The sequence below is a fragment of the Psammomys obesus genome, unplaced genomic scaffold (assembly GCF_907164565.1).
Source record: "Psammomys obesus unplaced genomic scaffold, mPsaObe1.curated_primary_1811, whole genome shotgun sequence".
NCBI lineage: Eukaryota > Metazoa > Chordata > Mammalia > Rodentia > Muridae > Psammomys > Psammomys obesus.
Genome location: NW_026596095.1, coordinates 20,737,548 through 20,758,422, shown reverse-complemented (window position 1 = coordinate 20,758,422; position 20,875 = coordinate 20,737,548). Strand labels below are relative to the sequence as shown.

Genomic DNA, 20,875 nt, shown 5'->3' with positions numbered 1-20,875 from the left:
TGTGTGTGTGTGTGTGTGTGTGTGTGTGTGTGTGTGTGTGTGTGTGTATGGGGGGGATAATCTCTTTTGTCTCTCAGGGTTAGCAGAGCCGTTTTGTTTGTTTGCTTTGGTAGGTGAAGCCTTGGTTCTGCCAGTTACAGTGCCCAGTGCATTAAACCAGGCCTGTTCTCACAAACACTTTTTTTAAATGACGATCAACAGTGACAAAAAGGAACATGGGAGGAGCTGAGGGAGAGAAAAACCGTAATCAGAACATGGTATATGAAAAAAAAAATCTATTTTCAATTTAAAAAAATAACAATAATAATCCTAAACAAAAACAACAACAAAGGTTTATCTTCATTACAGGGTCTCCAGAAGTGAGTCCACGATCCAGCTCCCCAGAGTAGGAACTATGGCTAGAGAAAGTTGATACTTTTCAGGTTCCCCTGCTTCCCACCCCCAAACTAGGGTCTGAAATCCTTCAAGCAGAATGGCTGCCCCACCTTGCTCAGTACCCACCTCACCCTGGGGCTAACCAATAGAAATAAAGCTTTCCCCAGTACTTAGTTCCTCCTTTCCCTAGTTGATTTTCCTTTATGTTTATCCATAAAGGGTCTTGGGTTTTTAAAAAAGCACCAGGAATTTATTATTATTATTATTATTATTATTATTATTATTATTATTATTATTATTACTATTACTATTATTACTATTATTGTTGGTTTTTCGGGACAGGGTTTCTCTGTGTAGCTCTGACTGACCGGGACTGCCTTTGTAGACTAGGCTGGCCTCACACTCAGAGATCCGCCTGTCTCTGCCTCCCTGCTGGGATTACAGGCATCTGCCCCCTCCCCTGGCTGCATCATGAATTTAAGTGTCTGATCTTGCATATGTTTGACTGTGTTATAGTTGTCATCAGGCGGCTTCTGATCAGTAAAACATGAGCGGGTTGTGAGCGGAGTTTGTATTGCATCCGATCACGGTTTCCCTGATGTTACAGCGTCTGAAAGTGGAAGGTGAGGCCACAACTGAGATGCAGCAGGTGACTGAAAATGAGCTGTTTGAATGGTTGGCTGTTTTCCAAGACACGGTCACACTGGGTAGCAAACACACACACACACACACACACACACACACACACACACACACACACACGCAAGGTACCAGAGGCCTGTAATGTTAAGAGGAATGCCTGGCTCCAGGGCAGCTCCGGGTGATCTTCATGCCATCCCAGGTGGTCAAACACGCATGGATTTGATGTTTACAGACGGTTCCAGAATTCGGTTAACATTGAGGGCGGGTGGCACCCCACAAACTAGTCTCTTAGCTAGCTCTTGGGGCGTTGGTGCTGAGTAAGAACACCCTGCAAGTGTAGTAAACTCGACTGGGAGAGAAATGTGGTGGGTGCAGGAAGGAGCCTCACCCCCCTGTTTCTGTTAGAATACCATTGCCACCTGAAAGGAAACTTTCTGAATGAAAAATAGTGGTAGTTTTTGACGCTGGAGGGGGAAAGTAGCCCTGAAGCCACTTAAGGCTTTAATAGTTGGGCTGACCCTAACTCTCCTACAGGTTAACTTAGTTACAATGGTAGGAATCTGCCCTGGAGTTAGGGCTGCATTTTCTCTCATTTTAAAATTATTTCTCACTCACTGTTTCTGCTTTTTTTTCTTTTAGTATAAGCACTTCCAATGTATGTATGAAAGTTTCCCAAAACTACCGAGTGTATTTGTACAGAGAAGCATTTCTTAGCAATGAATATAATGAGAAAACCCCTTTTTATCTGATATATTTGTTTGTCTGTTTAGTTGTAGTTTTCATTTAAGACTGGGTCTGCTTGTGGAGCCTAGGCTGTCCTTCCGCTTGCTATGTAGCTGAGGCTGGCCTCATCTTGTGGTGGCTCTGCCTCAGCTTCCATATGCTGGAAGCTGGCTAAATCATCTTGTACATTTATGTCAGGAGGAAAGTAAAGTGAGAGGTAATTTTGTATGCAGTTTAATGATGAGGCACCTGTCTGTATTCAACTGAATGCCAGCAAGTGTTGAACGCAGAGATGTGCTAGCCAGGTGAGAGGGAAACATGCAGAAATGACGACACCAATAGTTTTCAATGAATAATAAACAGTTGTCACAAGTTATGAAAACTCCAAGATTGACTGTAAACTGATTCCTGTTTGTGACTAATTGTCAAAGATCCTTTTTCTTCTTCCTCTCTTTGGGCATGTATTACTTCTCTAAACTATAGGTTTAATTCTGAGTGTTTGTTTCCATTTGATTTTTGTGGTGATTGTTTTATAGACCTTGGGCTAGCCCTTTACCTCCATCCACAGCCTCTGTTGTAAATATATTTTCGTATTTTATGTGCAAGTGTGTACATTAAATGGCTTTTCAACCACTTATATGACTACTCTTTTGATACTAACCACCTTCAGTCCAATTTTAAATCATTTATTAGATTTGAAAAAAAGCATAGTTCATACACAACATTGTACACTGTGACCAGGTATAGAAGGCTTTAAAGATTCCAAGGACTGACATGAGAGAAGAGAAGGCTGTAAGGAAAAGTCAGTTTGTACGCTTACGAGGCAATATTTAATTCTAAACAGGCAATGTTAACTGTTTTCTGTTTGGATGATTTCTATTTCCTCAGGTTTTATATTTAAGTTAGATCGTGCCGCAGGAAAAATCTTCGTTTTTCTTTTCATCAGGTTTGTGTGTCTTTATCATATTGCTTTGTGCTCTGTAGACCTCCTTCACCATCTGTAAAATGGGAACATTTAAAAAAAATTTATATATTGCTAAGAGGAGCTGATGTTATAACTAATCAAACAGTCCACATTTTACTTTGTAAACTTTCATTGGCTGAATGCATGCTGTTTTGATCTTCTTGTGCATGTTGAACATTTGTCTGTATCAGGAGGAAAGGGACCATTATCCTTGTCTGCAAAGTGGACAACAATCAGGGTTTGGGTCCCTTTTACTGCTATCCCAGCAGTGTGGAAGCTGAGGCTGAAGAACTGCCACAAGTTTGAGGCCAGCCTAAGCTACATGGCAAACAGGCAAACATAGACTGGGCATCTGAGTACTTTCCTGGGCTATTTTCTAGTCATTACTTACTTAAAGGAGTGAATTCTCTACTGCCTGGATGGTCCTTGGTACTGATCTTGGCATAACTTTCTCAGTATTGGACCTGACCAAGGATGCACAGTGTAGCGGCATCATCTCTGAAGAGATGGAGAATCATTTCCATTCTGTATTTTAACAGCCAGACACACTAGCTCCCGTTGACACCTGTTCAGGACTGTCCTCTATTATTCTTATTAGGTGTATGAAAATAACCATGTTTTTAGAAATATTAAATGATATCCTGCATGGTTTAAAAACTAGTAATATGGGGGCTGGAGAGATGGCTCAGAGGTTAAGAGCACCGGTTGTTCTTTCAAATGTCCTGAGTTCAATTCCCAGCAACCACATGGTGGCTCACAACCATCTATAATGATATCTGGTGCCCTCTTCTGGTGTGCAGGTGTATGTGCAGGCAGTATAGTATATAAATAATAAATAAATCTTTTTTAAAAAACTATTAATACTAAGGAGTATATGGGGTGGTGGCTCACACCTGTATGCCCAGCACTTGGGAGGTGGAGCTAGGAAAATACAAAATTAAAGGCCATTTGATGGAGAATTTGAGGCCAGCCTCAAATTAACACCATGACACCAAGCATGTGGGCTTATTATTGTTGTTTGTTATGTAGTTCAAGCAACCCTGGAACTTGCCAGATATTGGAGGGGACCTTAAACATCTGATCCTATTGCCTCCAGGTAGTGGGGTTACAGACATTCCCCACTATAGTGTTACAATTTAAGCATTTGAAAGAGTATAATTAGAAGCATGGTTTTTATTCTTCTTCCTCATCACAGAATATTTATTTATTTATTTATTTATTTATTTATTTATTTATTTATTTATTAGTTTGTTTGTTTTTCAATACAGAGTTTCCCTGTGCAACCCTGGCTGCCCTGTAACTCACTCTGTAGACCAGACTGGCCTTGAACTCAGAGATCCTGCCTTTCTTTGCCTCCTTCTGTGCTGGGATTAAAGGCATGCCCCATTGTTCAATTTTAAAAACTAAATGTTCTGCCAGGTGAGGTGGCACATACCTTTAACCTTGGCCGACAAGGAGGCAGAGCAATACAGATTGCTGAGTTCAAGGCCAGCCTAGTCTACAGAATGAGTTACAGGACAGGGCTACAGAGAAACCCTGTCTCAAAACACACACACACACACACACACACACACACACACACACACACACGTACACACATCAAGAAGGTTGTTGTTGGCAGGGAGAGTGTCTCCAAACCCAATTTTCTGTTTTCTATGCTGTTATTCCATATTGGTAAGTCTATATGTTTCATATTTGGAGGACATATCATTCATAGACCTGCAAGCATGAGCAAGACTTGTTTGGGTTTGATCTTAGCAACACAAAAGAAAAAATTACATTCTGGTGCTCATTTAGAGCTAGTTTTCTTGTGTTTTGGTTCACACTGCTAACTGAAAACATCACTTACAGTATCATGATTATGATGGCTAGAAGTCAGCACATGGCATGGTCAGTATAGAGAGCAGGAAGAACAATCCTGACAGAGAATGTGGCTTGTTTCAGGTGTAGTATTTTTAGCATCAACTTAAGGGAATTTTGTTTTCTTATATTATTTATGTTCCCTGAAGTTATGATACATTTTAGTCCCTTTCATAAACAGTCTCTGATTTTTCTATAAACATTCATTTTTTTTCTTGAAAACCCTAATTGCTTTTTATTTCTTTTTAAATAATTATTTATGATCAGGGGTGTGTGTCTGTGTGGGGTCTACTCTTTAGCGCTGGTGCCCATGGAGGCCATAGGCTTTGGATAGGAAGTGTGTTTCTCTTAAGCCCTCATTTTGTGCTTTGTGTAACACACAGAGTTTCTGTTCGTCTTTTTCTCCTCCTTGGGCTTAATTACGGTTCACCCTCTTCTCATTTCTTCCACAATAGTCCACACCTCTAAGCATTTCAGGAGTTCAGGAGATACTAGGAGTCCCAACCTGTCCAAAATGCTTAACATTTTTCTGCATGGGTGGGCAAATAATCATTTGGAGTAACTAGAATTTTTATTTTCTAGAGACAGAAAATACACTTACAGTGTAGTGCAGGCTGCTCTCAAGTTTCTAGCTCCTACTTCCTCAGACTACCAAGTAAGGATTGCAGACCTGCACTACAACACTTGGGAGTTTAATATCATTTTAACTAAGAATTTAGGAGACATTGGTAGCTAACCACCATCTGGCATTGCTTATGCAATATCCGATGTCAACATTTTAAACATTCAACTACTTCTTATGAAACTTGACTCTTTAACTTCAAAATCTCATTACAACATATTTAGTTATAACTTAAAATGTTGTTCTGTTGTTTGTCTTAACACTGTGATCTGTACAATCTTTTGATTTGGATTGGTTTGGTTTGGTGTGGTTTTCCAGACAGGGTCTCACTATGTAGCTCAGAGATCCTTCTGCCTCTGCCTCTGCTTCTGGACAAGTGCTGGGACTAAAGACATGTATCTCACACTCAGGGTCTATACAATCTTCAAACAAGCACCTTCTTTCATTTGAAGGAATGTTTCTTCTGTTATCACTTTATTTCATCACCTATTTTTCTTATCTTTGTGGAATTTCTAGTGAATTACACTCCCCTAAATGAATCTTCCTGTTTGTCAACGTCCTCACATTTCACACTTGATTTCAAAAGTGTCCATTCAGTGCATGCAAGTGAGGCTGGGTTTGCAGATGGGTGTTGGGCCATACAATTTCCCAGAAGCTCTTGGAGCAAAAGGAAACATTACATCTAAAATGCTCTTCACAATGGCTACTGTATTCTTTTTTTCATTATTTTATTAATTATTTATTACAATGTATTCACTTTGTATCCCAACTGTGGTCCCCTCCCCCATCTCCTCCCAATCCCTCCCTCCCTCCCTCTTCTCCAGGTGTTTCTATTTTTCCCCTTCTTTCAGCTATTGTATTCTTTTCCATGTCCTTAAAATGTTACAGTATCCCGATTACCTTGTGTGCTTAAAAACACAATTTGCAACAGTACTTTTGAGTTTTAAACAATCTTAGTCTAAGGGGAGAGGTCAGGTCTCATGCAAAATGAGCACTGTCCCCCGGCGAGGATGTGCCTGCTAACCCTGGGGTTAGGTTTCTGGTATCTCTTAGTATCTGCTCATGTGATAAGATGCAAATCTTTCAACTGGCTTCTTTACAGTTCACCTGTCCTTGGACTTAGCGAGCAGTCATGACTGGGTGTGTTGGTGCATACACCTTTAATCCTAGCGTTTGGGAGGAAGCAGAGGCAGGTGGGTCTCTGAGTTAGAGGCCAGAGTTATGTAGTAAGACTCTGTGTGGGGAAGGGGGGAGGAAGTCGTGGGTGCTGGAGGCTGTTAAATGCACGTGAACACTTTTTGCTTTTCCAAAGGACCAGAGTTTGGTTCCCAGAACCCACAGGCCACATGGCAGCCCACAGCCCTCTATATAACTCCAGTTCCAGGGGAACAGATATGTTGTTCTCCAAGGGGACTAGGCACATGTGGTTCATAGAGGCAGATAAAACACTCATATGCATTAAATAAATAAATCTAAACAAAACAAAACTTTTTGTTGTTTTGGGCATTTCTTATTTCTTACAGTTATTTTATCTCACATGTATGAGTGTTTTCCTATATGTGTATCTGTGTATCACAAGGCTGCCTGAGCAGCAGAAGCCGGAAGAGGGTATCTCCTGGAACTGGAGTTATAGACAATTGTATACAGCCACATAGGTGTTGGGAACTAAACTCAGGTCCAGCACTAGGACAGCAGCCAGTGAACTTAAATGCTGAGCCATCTCTTGAGCCCCCACAAAATAATTTTTGTTTGTTTTCAGAGACAGGGTCTCTCTACATAGCCCTGGCTGTCCTGGAATTCACTGTGTAGGCTAACTAGGCTGGCCTCAGACTCAGAGATCTACCTGCTTCTGCCTCCCAAGTGGTGGGACTAAAGGTGTGTTCCACTATGCCTGTCCCAAAATAGTTCTTAAAAAGCTGTCACACGTGGGTGATTTGTCATGTACAATTTTTCCACAGCTTCCAAAATACATTGTTTGTTTGTTTTGCCAGATGTGGTAGGGTATACCTTTAATACCAATACTTCAAAGTAGGGGCAGGAAGATATAGAGAATTCTAGTCAGCCAGGGCTAAACAGTAAGGCACCCAGTCTTGGAGGAGGAAGAAGAGAAGAAGGAAAAATAAGAAGAAAAAAGAAAAGAATAATTTAAAATAAGTAAGAGTTGGGCTTTATGTATCTCTATGATTATATATGGTTGCAGAGTTGGGATAGGAATTGGAGATGACTGAGAATTCCTCTATGCAGTCTCTTGTGTAAGGAACATGGAAGTCACCACTCCATCCAAATGACAAGCAAAACGTTGAATAAGATGAAAGCCAGCAATTCTTGGATCTGTCCAGAGATCAGAGGAAAGTAAAGCCTGTGTCTGGGAGCTGCAAGCAGATAGGGAGTAGCACAGCCTCTCAGAACAATCCACAGGACCTACTCAGAGTGGGAAAAGCTGAGCAGTTAATGACTTGCTGCAAGCTCAGTGTGGCTAAGAAGTACAGACTCCTGGATCATCAGTTAGGGTGGCACCTCCTTCCTGTGCCACCAGCTCTCCCAGCTCCTCCAAGTAGACAGTGTACTATAACACCACCTGCTTCCTGGCAAGGGAGGGGAAAGGAATCACTTTGAAAAATGTCAGAGACATCTATTAGACGTTCAAGGCCTGGCTTCAAGAAAATATTTAATGAAACCTACTTTCTGCTTTGTTTGCTTGTTTACTTTTCTCTTTCTGAGATAAGACTTCTTTATGTAGTTCTGGGTGGACTTGAACAGTCATTCTCCCTCCCTCCTCCCCCCTCTCTCCCTTCCACCACCCATTGCTGGCTTTTTTTTTTTTTTTTTTTTTTTTTTTTTTTTTTGTATAGCCCTGGCTGAGCTAGAACTCACTCTGTAGACCAGGCTGGCCTCGAACTCAGAAATCTGCCTTTCTTTCCCTCCCTGGGATTAAAGTCATTCACTACCAATCCCTGGCTTATTTATTGTATTTGTGCATGTGTGTGTGTGTGCATGCACACACGCAGTGGAGACCAGATGACAACCTGTATGAGTCATCCACCTTTTACTTTGTGAGTCTCAGGGATAAAACCCAAGTGTCAGGTTTAGCAGCAAGCACCTTTTACCAGCTGCACCATCTCACTGGACCCCAGAATTTTTTAAAATGATGATTAATATGCCAATGAATAAGTAGAAAAGGTAGATAGACGCAAGAACAGGTGGATAATGTCGACGGACATAGAGGTAGACCTTTCCAAAGACCTATTAGATAACAAGCATGCTGCAACTGGACTGATGAAGAATGCCTTTGATGGGTTCAATGGCAAGCCAGACATGACTCAAGGATAAATCTCGGAGCTTAAAGGCATGGGGATAGAAAACTCAAAAACTAAATCACAAAAAGGAAAAGGGCACACAGAACACAGCACTGGAGAGCCACAGGACTCCAAATTGCATATTGTGAAATGGAAATTCAAGACAGAACAATGCAGTAGTTCCTGAAAAGTCTCAAGTAATGTCAAATACATGATCATAAATCCAGGCAGCTCAAGATCAAGCGGGGCATCCCAACCCCTTCCCGTGGCTAAAGCAAGTAGCCTAATGTCCCTTTTAATTGACCTATAGCATTATTCATGATGAATAATTAACACTGATCTTTTATTAAAAGCAGAGGTCTACAAAGAGACAGGTTTCCTGTAAGGGTCTACAGGAGACAACAGGCTTCAGTTAGCTTCTTACAATGCTCATGGTACAAAGGCTACAAAGCAAATTATCATGTCTACTGACTGAGCAGCTAGTGTTTAAGACGAAAATGTCCTGTTTGTTTTCTACGTCCCTCCTGGCCTCACCTCTTCGTCTGAAAGTGAGTTCTTGCAATAAAAAGTGATTTGTTGACAGCTGTGACTCTTGGGTGATTTATGTCATCTCTGACCTGCATTCTGTATAACACATGACTTCATCCATGGCAGTGAGGGAGGTGACTTGCACACCCTGACCTGGCACACACCTAGTGCCTTACTTAAGTAACTTTATCAGTCTTGTTGCTGGAAGATTGACATCCCCTGGAAGGCTCTCTGCAGTGAGGCCTGTAAAGCAGCTGTCTCCCTAGTGAGAAAGAACCAGTCTGTTGCATTCTTATGTATGAGTAGTGAGAGGTTGTTTTTTTTTTTTTCTATTTGTTTACTTATTTTTGTTATTTATTTGAATCTTTGGCTGGCCTTGATCTTGTAAAAGCCCTCCTGCCTCAGCTTCTTAAAGGCTGGTTTTAGAGGCCACCTCATGCCCAGCTTCTCAGCATCACTTTCTAAAAATGGTCTCAACACTTGATCTTAGCCAAAGATCAAGAGGCCATATAAATCTTTAGCCTTTGTCAGTGTCTTTGCTCTCTGCATTTAGGAGAATGTATGTGCCTGTCACTCTTTATATATTTCATAAATACTTCATTTCGCCACAGCTGATACTCTTTTTTTGTTTGGTTGGTTGGTTTGGTTTTTGAGACAGCCTCGACTGTCCTGGACTCATTATGTAGACCAGGATGGCCTTGAAATAAGGACGCTCTGCCTGCCTTTGCCTCTCTGAGTGCCGGTACTGCAGGTGTGCACGACCACACTCAGCTGCAGTTGATATTCTTGGGGAGGACTTTCCCCTCCTGTGCATGTTGGGATGCCTTCCACTCTGCCCAGCGATGACGCTGCTTGGAGAGGTTGAGCATACCTTCCGCCTATCTGCCCTGCCCCAGTCTTCCCTGTAGCAACCCATGGTAGGCAAAAACTCTTACACTGGTTTCTACAGCATGAAAGTTACAGATGATTTGAACTCCTTCAACAGTGGACCAAGTCTTTGTCTCTTCGGGTGTGAATATCTCTCTTAGAAGATTTAGCAAATAAAAACGGATTTTGAATATTGAAAATGTTATTTTTGAGATATGTGTGTATCATGGCATGTGTATAGAAGTCAGAGGACAACTTTGTATAATCTGTTCTCTCCTTCCACCTTTACATGGGCCCCGGGGATCAAACTGAGACTCTCAGGCTTGCACAGTGAGCACTTTATCTGCCAAGCCCCATCATCTTACCTGTCCAGTTTTGAACATTTCAGAAGAATTCTTACATGCTGGAGAGAATGCCTGACTTGATGCCCAGTGCCCATATGGGGCCTCAAAACCTTCTGTAACACTAGTTTCATAGGGCTACATACATTCTTCTGACCTCCACAGGCACCAGGCACGCGTATGGAGTACACACATACATGCAGGTGGAACACTCATACGCATAAAAGAAAACTATATTTCACTTCACCACCCAGTTCTGTGTGTCCTGCGATCTGCATCATGCTTCATGGTTTTGTTTTGTTGTGTTTTTTCCATTAGTGATACTATTTCTTAAATGTTTACAACAAATCGATCAATTTTTAAGTAGTAATGGTTATATCCCCTTTTGTATGGCACAATAATAATTACTTTTATTAAGATAGCCCATAAGTTTGTTATCTAAACATTTGAATTTCTCATCTTTTTATATGATTATGAAACCCTAAGTATGACATGTGCTTGAACTTTTTTGCCTTTTTTTTTTTTCATCTTATTTTACTTGTTTTTCAGACAGGGTCTCGCTCTTTACACGTTTATCCGCAAACTTGTAATTAATTATGTCTTACCTTTCCAAGTATTGGGATTGCAGGTATGCACTATTTTGCCTGGATGAGTTGACACACCTGCGTGCTATCTGCTGCCTTTACTTAGGAGGAAATAGATTTCGATTCAGTTAGCGTGGCCTTCGCTTGAAAATTTAGCTTCATGCTTCCGTTTTCATGGTAGCTCGATAGTACAATTTTGAAAGCATTTTATATGTTCTCTAGCTAGCGCTAAAGTGAAAAGTAACATCCCCGCCCCCCTTCCCTAGCAAGTGTTTGAGTCAAAGAGACTTAACATCACTTGGTCTTTTTGTATCCCTTGAGAGCCATGCGAAGAAGCAGAGCCCGTCTGCAGCAGGTGTGTGAGAGGGGCTGTGCCACCGTCGTTGAAGTGCTTCCAAAGGAGCTGGCACCTCTGCTGCCTCAGCCACTGTGTCTCCCTCGCCACCACTGCTGGTCCTCTCCACTGCCCTGGGACTAAAATAGCACACGGCTTCTAGGTGGACTGTAGATGGCCCCCTGGGACCCTCCTCCATCCTCTGACCCAAGCTTTGGCATGCCAGATTTTTAACTCTGCTGTTTACCACTAGTGTATAGCAAGAGAGACATCATTTATTTGTTTTAAATTGATGAATGCTTCCCCTCCCCCCCCATTTTCTTTTTTTCCTTTGAGACACAATCGTGCTATGTAGCCCACCCAAGCTGACTTGAAACCCCTGACCCATCAGTGCTTTTTCTAAAATCTTGTAGGTGTGGTAGCATACACCTTTAATGCCAGCACTTTGGATACAGAAGCAGGTGGATTTCTGAGTTTGAAGGCAGCCTGGTGTACAGAGTAAGTTCCAGGCCAGCCAGGGCTATAGTGAGAACCTGTCTAGATAATACTACTAATGATGGCAATGATAGTAATAGTAGCAATATATCATGATCAAAGCTTCATCTTCGTCTGGCAGCTGGACCATACATTGGTGTACACACACATGCATGCACACACAGTATTAATCTTGAACTTCTACTTCCTGCTCCTCTTGCCTCCACCTCTGAAGTTCTGGGATGACAGGTGTGGGGCACCGTGGCAGGGCTGTGATAGAATTATTTTCATTTCCTCTTTAATAAAAGTTCTAGTTTGCAAAATGCATGCTTTGTTTTAATAACAGATAAAAATAGCTCCAGAGTTTTCTTGTTTGATATCTTTTTATAAATCCTTTCCTTTGCTTTTCTATTAGAAATGAGGTTTGATGAAATCTACCTGGGCGTGGTGATGCAGGCCTGTAATCTTGAGTGCTAGCAGAGCTCAGGAAGGAGGATGGCGAGTTTGAAGCCAGGGTGGGTTACTTGGAATCTTAGAGGACAGTCTGGGAGACAGAGCCAGTCTCTGTGTCAAAACGAAGGGGATCTGGTAAAACCCCCGCTTGCTTAAAATTCAACACGATTGTTTCTGAAGTGATACTATTTAAAAAATTTTTTTCTAAGGTTTCTTTTTAATTATGTGTAGCTCAGGGGTGTCTGGTATGTGAATGCAGGTGCTCAAGGAGCCCGACTGCATTCAATTCAGGAGATACAAGTGGTTGGGAGCTGTCCAACCTATGCGCTAGGAACTGAAGGAGCGTATTCTGCAAGAGCAGTATGTGGCCTTAATCACCAAGCCAAGTAATCTCTCCAGCCAAGCAATGCTGTTATGAAAAAAAAGAAAAAAGTAAGAGCTCAAAGGTCACCAGCTTTATAGTGTAGTAGAAGAGTGGGAAGTTTCACACCGTATCTAGTTCTGCATCTCACCAGCCCTTAGAGTGTGTCTAGTGTTTTCTTGATGTTGGGACTGATGCTGCTCCTGCGATGGCCTTAAATCTTCCCTCTTGTGACCTCAAGGCCCAGAGTGTCTTCACTCAAAGTCAGGACTATGAGTCAGTTATGATACAATTAAGAGTTTAACATTCATCCTTCTTGAATGTCTTGAAGACATTGGAAGTTAGAGTTAATACAAACCTCATACTTTCCTCAAAGTATTGGAAAGTAAACTATTTTTAATATCGAGGGTCATGTTACAGACTTTAAGCAGCTTTCTTTCTAAAGCACTTACAGTCTTATTGATCCTTAATTTGTGGCTACTATGAATGGTACAACCAGTAATTCAGTCTGGTTGAACCTTGATAATAGACTCTTTTCTCCCAGGAATCCACCACAGCACTTTAGGACATGAAATTGACAAATCTGAAGGAATAGAGCATATGTTATAAAATGCCTTTGAACCTTTGAACTCAGTGATGATCATTATGACTGTGAATTGTAGCTTAGGGAATATTCTTTGTTTAAAAAAAAAATGTTCTTAGGGGCTAAAGAAGTAGCCCCTAACATTGAAAAAAAAAACGTTCTGGCTTTTTATTCTTCTGTACATGCACAGTTTATGCAAACTAGGCATGGCAGTAAATACCTGAAATTCCAGCACTCAAGAAGTAGGGGCAGGAGAATTAGGAGTTTAAGATCAGCCTTGACTGTGTAGGAAGTTCAAGGCCAGCTTGGGATACATGAGATTCTGTCTCAAAAAACCAATTTCTTTCAGAATCATGTAACTATGAATAAATTGAGATAGTTCTACCAATATAATGTACCTTGTATTTCTAAATTTTTTTTCATCCTAATTTATTTTGTTTGAGATATGGTCTCATTATATAGTACTGGCTGGCCTATAACTTGCCATGTAGCTCAGCCTGGATTTGAACCTGTGGCTATCCTCCTGCCTCTGTCTCTGAGTGCTGGAGTTATAAGTGTGTACATCTGGGTATTTACTCAATATATGTATCTGTCCCATGAGAATCAAATTGGATAGCATCTAAGCCACCATTTTTCAACCTGTGGGTCATGACCCTTTTGGGGATCAAATGACCTTTACAGGGATCACCTAAGACCAGCAGAAAATATAGATATTTAAATTATGATTCATCACAGTAGTAAACTTACAGTTCTGAAGTAGCAACGAAAAGAATTTCATGGTTGGGGTCACCACGGCATGAGAAACAGTATTAAGGGGTCTCAGCATTAGAAAGGTTGAAAACCACTGATCTAAACCATAAACTCATAAAGCTTAGAGCTGGGCTAGAGCACTGATAATACAATGAAACCATTGTATTATCTAGTCCTTCTCTAGTCCTCAGTTTCCCTAAAGGCTAAGCCGAGTATTTTAGAGTTATAAAGAGCAGGGTGAGAATTTGAAAGTGAGGCAGGCTTCTCCTATGATAGCCCTTCCCTACCCTTTCTCCTTAGTCTCCTTCCGAGGGTAGAGTTGTAAAACTGTCTTGAGATTCAGCCAGGCATGGTGGTGCATGCCTGTAATCCCAGCACTCAGGGAGGCAGTGGCAGGCAGATCTCTGAGAGTTTGAGACCAGCCTGGTCTACCAAGGGAGTCCAGGACAGGCAAGGCTACACAGAGAAAAAGATTTCCTTTCTTTTGCTATAATGGCACACCCTCTTAATCCCACTGCTTGAGAGGAGAAAGCAGGTAGATCTCTGAGTTCAAGGCCAGCCTAGTCTACAGAGTAAGTTCCAGGAAAACAAGGGCTATAAAGAAAAACCTTATCTTCAACCCCAACCCCTGCCCTGAAAAGAAACTTGCTTCTCAGGAGAATTATTGTCCTATATTTAACTGTAACAACACATCCAGTATGTTAGTTATTTCTGTTGCTGTGGTAAGATTGAAAGCAACTTATGGAAGAGTTTATTTGCCTGTGGCTCCAGAAGGATCAGAGTCCATCATGACGGGAGGCAAGGCAGCAAGCAGCAGGCAAAGTGTCAGGAACAAGAAACTGACAGCTCACATCTTTAACTGCCAAGTACAAAGCAGAGAGGGTGACTGGAAATGACAGAGGCTTTCAATTCTCAAAGCCCACCTACAGGAACATGCTTTCTCCAGCAAGGCTGCACCTCCTAAATACCTTCCAAGTAGTGCTACAAACTGGGAACTGAGTGTTCAGAGGCCTGAGCCTAGAGGGAGAATTGCCTAGAGCCTAGTATGAAAAAAAGAGGAAATGACAGATGAACCATTAAAACCAGTGCTGGTCCCGGAATTTGCTCTGTATTTCAGGCTGGCCTCAAACTCAGAGGGGCCTGTGCCTCTGCTCCCCAGGTGGTGGACTCATAGCAGGCACCACCACCTCAACTGGCTCCCTCCCCTTCTCTTTCTATGGGATTTCTGGAGAGGATTCTCAGAATGCCTGCACGTCAAAAATGAATGGCATGGCTGCTGTAGGAAACTTTAGTTCCTATTTACTGGATCAAAAGTAAACCATATCTTTCCCTGGCTGTCAGAGTTAAAGTTTTAGACACATCCTCCATTGGCCCAGATGCTGACCAAAGAAGCCAAGTCCTGGATAGCATCAGAGTGTGGAATGTTTATACTTCAGACTCAGAAATTTATGTATGTTTCATTTTGTTCGGTTGCCTTTTTTGGAACAGGGTAGGCAACATTCCTGCCTCAGCTTCCTGTATGCTGAGATAACAGAAGCAGACCACCACACTTGGCTTCCTGCTGTATTTTTGCTCATTTTCTTCTAACGTGGGTGTCCCATTTTTTAACTTTTAAACACGCCCACTATAGTTTTTTCCTCACGACATTCTTTTGTTTCTAGAGAGTGTGTCAATTGACTTATATGTCATCTCACAGCGCAGAACTTACAGGTGTCTCTTACATTCTGACTGTCTCTTGGATAATCTCTTGGTGCAGTGCAAACACTATGATAAACATCTTTTAACTGCTGGCTAATATTTCAAATTTGTTTGTGATTTAAGGTCTCTAAAGACTCAACTAGAAACAGCTTGTGTGGAGCGTATTTGTTTTTATTTTTCTGGAATTTGTTCCGCAAATTCCTGATGAATTCTTCCTTCAGATTCACACTTGGTATAAGTTAGGAGGAACAAGAGCAGAAATAGATGGGGGCTTCTTTAGTTTTCTTCTCATAGCTTTTCCTTAAAGCAGTTTTTCAGTGTAATGATTCTTAAAGCATTCATAAGGAAAGGCATTACTGCCAAATTGCTGAGATTCTGAACTAGCACTTTCCTCTAAGAACTATACAGCAGGGGTCATTTACTAGCTTTGGGTGTGTGTCTAAGGAGAAAGCCGTTTTGTGGACACACCCTGCTGAGGCCAGTAACCTGCTCCAACCTCATTTTGACCTGGAGGATCACAGCAGGCAGAGACAGCCTTTGTACAGGAAGGCAGTGCTAATGCTGGGAGGCTGTGCAGGCTCTATGGGGAAAGGAAGGGCCAGACCCAGCCTGAGAAATACGGAGGACTCCATGACATTGGGCTAATGATAGATCCAACTATTGAAAAGGAATGCCTTTTGAGCATTAGACATGGTAGCTCATGCCAGGAATGTCAGCACTCAGGAGGCTGAGGCAGGAGGATCAAGGCGAGCCTGGTTTACATGGTAAGTTCCAGGCCAGCATGAGATGTAGAATGAGACAATGCCTAAAAAAATAAAGACTTTCCAAAGAAAGATCTTACAGAGGGTGTGTGTAGCGTGTGTGCATGAGTGCGCTTGTAGTTGGAGTGACTGGCTTTAGAGAATGCTCTTTTCTTGTTAAAGGCCGGCCTTGTCTGGGGACAGTGCTTGGTGGATAAAATACTTACTGCACAAGAGTGAAGACTCCAAAATCCACAGAAAAGCATGCCAGAAATCCCGCAGACAGAAATATCCACAGGGCAAGCTAGCCAGCAAAGACTAGCTAGAATTGGAGAAATAGAGGTTGATGTACACACACACACACACACAAATGCATAACTCTCATACATAGAAAAAAAGAAAGAAGGAGGAAAGGAAATTCATTTTCAGAATTTGAAATAATTTGAAATAATGAATTATTGACTTTTACCAAAAATATGATGTTTCTGCATTGAGCCATCTCCAAGCCAACAGAGACCCCTAAGCAAGGCGGATCCAAGTACAGGCTCTGGGGCCTTGCTACCTACATACAGCGGACATTATGTTGAACACCAAGTGAGTCCAAATGCCTTTAGTAGATTTTAGGTTTTTATCATTTTAGCTAGGCGTGGTGGTGTATACCTTTAATTCCAGCACTCAGGGAAGTAGAAGCACACTGAACTCTGTGAGCCTGCAGCCACCCCGGTCAATAAAGGAAGCCCAAAACACCCAAGGCTACACAGAGAATATATATATTTACCTTCTAGAAAATATAGCAGAAAATCTATTTTAAAACGCTAAATAACTAATAAGGATGGAATTAGAGTAGATTTTCAGTTTAAGAGGGAAAAAATCTCTCTGAAAACTACATTAATTGCAGAAAGATTGCACTTTATAGCGTATATCATTCCATTGCAGTTGTTATAGTAAGTTTTTGCTAAGAGGTTGTTTGGGGCGTAGAAAACTGGAGCCTCATGGTTCTCTTTGACAGTTTGCCAGCTGGAATCCCCGCCAACCAGATAACTTAGCTGTGGCAACACTCCATCCTCTAGGAGTCCTGAAGCTGAGCCAGGCCTTGGAGGGAAGTCTCCCTGAGCACGCTCCCCTGCCCATCTTGAGAGTGGAGGGCACCACTGCCCCGTGGTGTACCCAAAAGCGTGCCAGCATGAGAGGCTTACAGATGAAGTCCTCATAGTATTTAGTATTGTTTTACTATGTTAACTTTTAAACAGAAAAACGGAAGGCAGAAACCTCTTTGCCCTCTGTAGCGTTCTGTCCGTAATCGGCTGAACTCAGAGGGAGGGACCTCAGGTATGTGCACTGGGCAATGGCAATGACCCTCTATCAGTCCTACCAAAATTTCCTTGAGGAGAGATGGGGAGAGAACTGGGCTAGGCTGGAGAGGAAGAAGAGAAAAATCCTAAATATCCTTATTTATCTGAAATTCCTTGATATCCACAAGTGTCTCCACTTAGCAGTCCTTTCAGATAAATGACACCTTTCTCTGGCTGATCTCCTCACAGATCCAGTCAATCAAACCCACAGCTTTGTTCTGTGACTGACTCATTCTTGTTTCTCTACATATCTAGGATGTCACTGAATTTCATGTTGAGTTACTAATAGTATCTCCCTGGCGAATCATTTTCTTTCAGTTCCTCTGCCATTCTCTTTTTTCTGACTCAGTCACTTCATGCAAAGGCAAAATACTAAATATTTTACCTACTATTATTTATAGTATCTAAGTCTTCTACCATTTACCACTCATGAGGATAAATATGACGAAAAGGACATACGATAAAAAATGTAGGTAAGACTGAAGAAAACATTGCTTTTGAAGGTGGCAGCCATTTGCAAGATAGTTTTAGTACTTCTCACTTTAAAAAAGAAAAGAAAAGAAAAGAAAAATGTGAGGGTTCCGTGACACCTGCCTGTGATCCCAGCACTCAGAGGCAAAGGCAGAGGCAGGCAGATCTCTGTGAGTTTGTGGCTAGCCTGCTCTACAATTCCAGTTCAGGCCAGCCAGAGCTATTACACAGAGGAACCCTGTATCAAAACAAAACAAAACAGCAAGGCAGTGGTGGCACATGCCTTTTACCCCAGCACTTAGAAGGCAGAGGCAGGCAAGATCTCTTGAGCTTGAATCCAGCTTGGTCTACAGAGTGAGCTCCAGGACAGCCAGGGCTACATAGAGAAACCTGTCTTGAAAAACCAAAAATAATAGTGAATGAATGAATGAGGATTGAAAGTTCTTGCTCAAAGCAGGGAAACTGTCAAATGACCCAAGTTGTTCTAGAGTTTCTAAGAATCAAGTAGTGTCACTAAAGCCCCTGGAACATGGCTTCTGCAGCTGGTACTACTGTGGGTAGCTTTGGGCTATCCCTGGGTTGTTTCCAGTGTTCAGAAAAATGGAACATGAGTCACTTTGCTAAAGCTCTTTAGATTGTGTTTTGAATATCTATGTTTTTTACTTCTCCCAGTGCTCCATTCGGACAACCCCCCATATACAGCGAGCTTCATAAAGTCTTGCTCCTCCTCTCCCCATTTCTCTCTAAATTTCATTAAAACTCTAAATTCCCTCCATGTTCTGTATCACTCAGTTTACTGTGTCTTTGACCAATGGATTAGGTTATGTTTTCAAAGTATTTTTCTCTTCAGCTAATCTTTCTAAAAATGCATATTCAAGAAAATGAAAGTTCTGGGACAGTTCTGAGACATGGGAAACGCCTGGTGTGGGGACCGCCTGGTGAAATGCCTTCCCCTTTCCATAGCACCCAGTGATTGCTTTCACAGAATAGAATAGTTAACTTCTGCTTCATCTCGGTAATCGCCAGGGCTTATGGGAATGATCCCTAACACTGCCTTCCATAGATCCACCTGGGGATAAAGTTCTCCCTTAGTCCAGCAGGTCAGGGCCTCTGGGTGAGCAGCTCATCCTTGCACTGGAATGCTGCTACTCTTGCTCAGGCTAAGGACTGAGCCTGGCAGATGACATAATCTCAGTCAGTGCTTACCAAACCTAGTTGACCATTGCAAGGATGGAGGACCAGAATGCTTGGGTGTTTCAAAGTTTTCTACACAGATGGGATTTGTTTTGTTTTAGGGGGGGAAGGGGGCATTTGATTTGATTTGTCATTGATTTGATAAAAAAAATCTTTTAATCCTAATTTTTTTAACAGTCAGCAATGTAATTAGGCCTCTGACCTTTTGAAAAAGCACGTCATACCTTTAGTAATAAGGGTAGATGCCCTGATCCTATTTGCAAACTAAAAGCAATCTAATTTTGTCTTCTCTAGGCTGGTAAACCATTCAGCAGCTTACCCTCACAAGACTCTCCATGTCCCTTGGTCCTGTTCCACTACGGTGCTTGGAAGCAGGAGATGGGCTCACACAAGGTCAACAGGACATGATCAAGGTGGAGCAGTGAGGGACAGTGCCGCCGGTAAGGTGGGGGTACGGCGGATGCTTGGCTCACATGTTCGAGGTTGTTTGCAATTACACGGCTACTCTCTCCTCTACCCTCGACACCAGGTCATGCTGTGAATTATAACAATTAACTAAGCATAGGACACAAGGGTTAGATTTTAAGATAAATCTGCAAAGTTGTACAGCTTTTATACCTATCTGTATTTTGCTGGATTGTTATTTTTATTTAAGAGGGTTCTTATCAGATTCTTTTTTTAATTAAATCTTTATTCTTTTATATTAATTACAGTTTGTTTATTTACTTTGTATCCCAACTGTAGTTCCCTCCCTCATTCCCTCCCAATCTCATTCTCCCTCCCTTATCTCCTCCCTGCCCCTCTCTAACTAAGTCCACTGATAGGGAAGGTCCTCCTTGCCTTCCATCTGACCTTAGTTTATCAGGTCTCTTCAGGACTGGCTGCAATGTCCTCCTGTGACCTAGCAAGTCTGCTCCTCCCTTGGGGAGGTCAAAGAGGACATTTGTTCAACCATGTTTCTAGCAGTTTTATTCATAATTACCTGAACCTGGAAACAACCCAGATGCCCCTCAATTGAGGAATGGATGCAGAAATTGTGGTACATTTACACAATGGAATACTATTCAGCAATTAAAAACAAGGAAATCATGAAATTTGCAGGCAAATGGTGGGATCTAGAAAAGATCATCCTGAGTGAGGTATCCCAGGAGCAGAAAGACACACATGGTATATACTCACTTATAAGTGGATACTTATTAAATTCCTAATATCTGATTATTTCTAAAATAGGAATAGGAGCCTTCACTGGTAACCAAGCACAGAACAGTGCAATGCTATTGCCACAGTGCCATCGCCTCCGCTGTTACACGGGGCCACGTCCTCAGCCTAATTGGTCTGACAATGGAGGCAGCTTTGGTAGCCAGCATGAGAGCACTAGCAGAGAACTAAAGTGTGACCCAGCATGTCTGACAGGGCATTCATATCAGCTTCTGAAAGTACAGTTCAGAGGCAGTGGGTGGAGGAGAAATCAGACTTCCTTGTGTCTTTAAAGTCAATCTTAATAAAGACCAGTCTGATTGTAGTGCACTGAAGTGCTAGTAAGTTTCCCAAACAAAGAGTTCTTAAAAGAAAAAAATTACTCATTTATTTATCTACTTGGGAGGGGGCATTGTATAGTGTGTGTGTGTGTGTGTGTGTGTGTGTGTGTGTGTGTGTGTGTGTG

At 41.9% G+C, this 20,875-nt stretch overlaps 1 protein-coding gene across 2 annotated transcripts in view; it reads left to right on the top strand.

Annotated features, from left to right (window-relative positions):
* The window catches only part of Tet2 (tet methylcytosine dioxygenase 2), an 80,168-nt gene that overhangs the window by 9,495 nt on the left and 49,798 nt on the right, over positions 1–20,875 (top strand). For both annotated transcript variants that reach the window (XM_055628163.1, XM_055628165.1), the window contains exon 2: positions 19,507–19,652. The gene's annotated coding sequence lies outside the window, so the exon portion shown is untranslated. The remainder of the gene's footprint in view (positions 1–19,506; positions 19,653–20,875) is intronic.